Below are 5579 nucleotides of genomic sequence, written 5' to 3' on the forward strand. Positions count from 1 at the left end.
ATTAATCAGCCAGAAATAAGCCAGACATTACAAACAAACGTCAACTTCTGAGTTTAATGTCGATACAAAGGACTCAGGATGTTCTGGCTGTGTGGAATTCGTTTCTTGATGAATCACACACACACACACACACACACACACAGACACAGACACACACACACTCACACACACACACACACCCCCACACACACACACACACACACACACACACACACACTGTATTATAGGCTACTTGAATATTGGGGGGATGTATCCTTTATCTCACCCTGGGCTGTTGTATCTTTGCTTTCGTCATGACACTATATAGGAAGTAACACAAATTACATGGAATAACAATTGCCACGATTTTGCGTCACTCCATCCGTGGCTGTACGCCATATAGCCATAACCCAGGGATGCCTGCCCCCGTGGTTGCCACACACCGCACGTGATCTGGGGCCGAATTTGCCCTTGTTTAATTCAACAAACGTATTCCACATACAGATAGGGTGCGATGTGTGATGTGTTTTTGAAACTTATTTTTCCCCCTTTTTTTTATTCATGGGAGTCTCACTGAGAGCCATGCTCTCTTTTTCACACACACATTCACACCTGGAAGATGACCAACCACAGTCTGATCTGCTGCCACTGAGCAGCTCCACTGGAGGTTTGCCTTGCTCTAGGGCATCACGGTAGGGAGGGATTCATCAAAATAAATCAGATGCACAGCCTTATATGGAGCCTATAGGCTATTTCTCACCACCTCAAGCTCAATCTTGGTAAAACAGCTACTCTTCCTCCCAGGGAAAGATTGCCCTCTCGCAGATCTCTCCATCTCCATTGACAATACCACTGTGCTTCCCTCCCAAACAGCTAAGAACCTTGGGGTAATCCTTGACAACCAGCTGTCTTGCTCGGCCAACATAGCTGTGACAGCACGCTCCTGTAGGTTGTCCCTCTACAACATCCGCAAAATCCGTCCCTTTCTCACAAGGGAAGCGGCTCAACTCCTGGTCCAGTCACTTATCATCTCTCTCTCTCGTAACTCTCGTAACGGGACAAGCCCGTCTTTTATTGTCACACGAACACCACAATACATGCATGCGGCCAGACTCATGCTGACAGTGGCCGGTGAAAAGTGTCCTCTGCATTTAACCCATCCAGGCATGTCCTTTCCTCCGGGGGGCAGGCCAGGAGCAGTGGTCGCTTTCTCGTACAGCGCCCGGGGACCAACTTCGGATGTTGTCGTCACTGGTCGGATGACGATGACGATCTGATCTTTTGCATGTTTTTAGTGGGGGGGTTATATACGGAGGAACCCCCTGGGGGAGCACGGGGAGAACATGCAAACTCCACACAGAGAGAAAGGCCCTTACGACGAGATACCCCACCTGGGCAGTAGGCACTGAAGATATGGGGGGGGGACACAACCACAGCGCCCACAGTGTCCCAGGCGAGAATCGAACTCAGGACCTTCTGACTGTGAGGCGACAGCTCTACCACTGAGCCACCGTTCCCCCGCCTGGACTACTGCAACGTGCTCCTGGCCGGCCTACCTGCCGCCGACATCCGACCGCTTCAGCTCATTCAGAACGCTGCAGCCCGTCTGGTATTCAACCAACCCAAATGCTCTCATGTCACTCCCCTCTTCCGGGACCTTCTCCTACTTCTTAAAAATTGCAGCCAATTTTATAGCTCAACCCTTAACTAGCATTTTTAACCTCACGCTCACTCAAAATGTCATCCCTAGGATTTGGAAGTCTGCCCATGTCCTCCCTGTTAAAAGGGGGAGACCCTACATCATTAAACAATTACAGGCCTATTTCAATTTTAAGTGTTTTGTCGAAGGTCCTCGAGGAACTGGTCAATGATCAACTGAAAGAGTTCCTGTGTGCTAATAACATCCTCTCATTGTACCAGTCTGGCTTCAGGAAACAACATAGTACCATCATGGCATCCTTAAAGGTTGTTAACGATATAATAGAGTCACTGGACTACAAAAAAACATGTGCTGCTCTTTTTATCGATCTCTCGAAGGCCTTCGATACAGTTGACCACCTCATCTTGAAGCAGCGGTTGCTCGATATTGGGCTCTCCGAGCAGGCTGTTGGCTGGTTCGTAAATTACCTTTCAGATAGGACACAGTGTGTTAAATTTGATGGTACCTCCTCCAGTGTACTACATGTTGTGTCTGGGGTGCCCCAGGGCTCAGTTTTAGGTCCACTTTTGTTCACTATCTATGTCAATAACCTGGGTCAAAATGTCCCAAATGCATTTATGCCGACGATACTGTCATTTATTGCTGTGGTGCCACCCTTGCTCAATCACTTGAGTATTTGCAGTCCACTTTTGGTATTGTTGAGTCACGATTGTTTAATCTGAAACTTGTGTTAAACGTGACCAAAACTAAATTGATGTTGTTCACTAATGCTAGAAAGACATTAGATTATCTTCCAAAAATCGTAACCTTGCAGGGCAGTCTGATCGAACTAGTGTCTCAATACAAATATCTAGGTATTTTAATTGATGAACGTTTAACTTTTAAAACCCACATTGAAAACCTAGTTAAGAAATGGAAGCTTAAGCTAGGTTTCTATTTTAGAAATAAATCCTGTTTTTCCTATTTTGCCAGGAAAAAACTGATAGAAGTTACTTTTCTTCCCCTGCTTGACTATGGCGATCTGCTGTACATGCATGCCTCTTTCCAATGCTTGCATCGCCTGGATACTGTCTACCACAGCGCTCTGAGGTTTGTTACAGGCTGCAAAGCTCTCACACACCATTGCACCCTGTACGCCAGAGTTCAGTGGCCCTCATTGGCCCTACGCAGACTTACTCACTGGTACACTTTTATCTACAAGTCCATCCTTGGTCTGCTTCCCTCTTACCTTTGTGGGTATATCACCACAAAATCTAGTAATTACTGTCTGCGCTCAAGTGACACCCTCCTACTGTCCATCCCCAAGGTTCGCACTGAGCTTGGCAAGCAGGCCTTATGTTCTCTGCCCCTGCAGCTTGGAACCACTTGCAGAGAGACTTGCAGCTAGCTGAGCTGGTCCCCATTACCACTTTTAAAAATCTAGTGAAGGGTTTGGTAGATTCAAATGGAGGTTGTGAGTGCTTCCAAAGGTAGGCCCGTCTCCTTCTAACTCTAGTCATAGGATTCTGCGAGCTGCTACTTTTTGCTACTTTTTGTTTTGTTTTATTGTGCTTTGTTTCATGTTTTGACTCATGTGTTTTAATGTTGCCTTATGTGCTGTTTGTGTGTTCCTGTCTGCCTTTTAGGCTTTTGAGTCTGCAGTTTGTCATTGTATGCCTATGTGCTTTTTAATATTTGATTGTGTGTGTTGTTGAAACTATATTGCTGCTATCTTGGCCAGGGCTCCCTTGAAAAAGAAATCTTGTCATCTCAACGGGACTCACCTGGTTAAATAAAGGTTTAATAATAATAATAATAAAAAAAGCTCCAAGGTTCTGAGACTCCAGAACGGAGCCGGAGCCAGAACCAGAACCGTGTCTGTCTGAAAGCGCTATGTGAGAGCTAGAAAGTGGAGGGATTGAGAAAGAGCATGAGCTGAGATGGTCTCAGTTTTCTTAACAGCCGACTGGCAGTTCCATAGTCCTCCGGCAATAGTAAAAGGACTACTTGTGCGCTTAGGGTAGGAAAGATGGGTTACTACACCTGAAAATGCCCTGTCTATGGCGCATATGGGCTGAGGTTACAACAGGGATGAGGAAACGACACATAGTTAGGTAGATGAGCAGGTAGTTAGTCAAAGAGAAGTAAAAGAAGCCGTATTCTCTGGCCTACCCTCGATGGACTCCCGCAGATAGACTCCCTTGTCTTCGTGCCCAGAGGCTGCCGCTTACAGCGACCGCTCTAGACTGACTATGCTACGAAATACTCCACCTACCCAATCAATTGGTCGTTCACAACGGCTGCTCACCTGAGGTCAGGTGAGAGCAATTAGCAAACTTCCTCTATCGTTTCTCTCTGATTTACAGACAGAGAAAAATCTAGCCTAAACAAACAATGATTTAGACAGAGAAAATCTAGCCTAAACAAACTCACCCACTGATTTCTGGAAGAAAGTGAGGATAACAGACAGCTAGCAGAGCAGAAAGCTCTTTGCAAACAGGAAAATGTGTACTGCAAAGTCCTCTCAACTGCAGACTAATATAGCACCGACCCGTGTGCGCGCCGCAGTGTTTGTTTTACTTCCTTCTACCGCCTTCTACTCATGATGCACTGCCTTTCCTATTTGCGCTTGTGTCTGGTTTTCAAACGGACCAGAGTTCACTTGTTTGTTCCGCAACAGAGTTCGTTTGCGCTTTCACACCACCCCAAACGAAGCACACTCTCAGAGGAAACAAACTCTGGCATGGTTAAAGCGGACCAAACAGCTTATATGTGAAAGCGACCTTAGAATACACTCCCTACCGCATCTCTCATCAACTTAGGCTGTTGAAAGTTGACAGGTGGGATAAGGATGCCCGGAGAGAGGGATCATAAAGCCAATGTAAGGCTTAATATTGCTCAGGGCTGGACCGTGTGCTATGGCCAGCCCGGACCCAACTCCTGCATGAATGGTTAACCTGCCAATTGGAGTGAGGGAGTCAAAGGCTTTAGCATTCCTCTTAGGCCCCTCTCTGCTCTCTATCATTAATCACTCACTGATTTCCGGTTGTGTCCCCTCCTATTTTAATCAGGTTGTAGTCCAGCCTCTTCTTAAAAAGCCTAACCTGGACCCATCTCTACTTTGCAACTATCGGCCAATTTCAAAGCTGCCTTTTATTTAAAAGATTTTAGAAAAAGTTGTTGCTAAGCAGCTCACGGTTGCGCTGAATATCTATAACATTTTTGATATTTTCCAGTCTGGTTTCCTTCAAAAACATTTACTGAGACAGCTCTCCTTTGAGTCTCAAATGACATTTTGATGGCCTCGGTGATGGCAAATGTTTTAGTGCTACTTGATCTCAGTGCAGCTTTTGATACTGTGGATCACAGCATCTTGATAGACAGGCTCAGAGAGTGGGTGGGCCTCTCTGGTGGGTTTCACTGTGGCTGTGGGCCCTCACATGTCTGAGTCCACTCCATTATCCTGTGGGGTGCCCCAGGGTTCGATAATGGGTCCAATTTGGTTCGCTCTTTACATGCTTCCTCTTGGACACATTATTTAGTCTCTTAAAACAGACTGTCACATCCGGCGAATGCAGCTATACAGTCTGTACGTTACACCCCCAGAACATGCACAAGGAAGTTGGGGAAAAAACCTTCAGACTGGAAGGAAGTTCGACAAAATCCGACCAATCACGACACGTGTGTCCATGGAAAAAAATTCTGATTGGACTAATGAGCGGAAGACCCGCCTTAAAAAAATTCTGATTGAAAGCTCAGACGGGGAAGGGTTTCCCGAACTCCTGGAAGACAAGCTGCCTCGGGCTTTGCATGTCCCAGGTCTCATTGGAACCCCCTCCAATGAGATCTGGGACATGCAAAGCCGTCTGAGCTTTCATGTGCCTGTTGGAATATATTCCCAACAAAATAAAAGAGCTCAGCCTGGGAGACTCGTCGCTCAAGGCGGCTTGGTCTATACCGG

The sequence above is a fragment of the Poromitra crassiceps genome, assembly GCF_964638095.1.
Source record: "Poromitra crassiceps genome assembly, chromosome: 7".
Taxonomy (NCBI): domain Eukaryota; kingdom Metazoa; phylum Chordata; class Actinopteri; order Beryciformes; family Melamphaidae; genus Poromitra; species Poromitra crassiceps.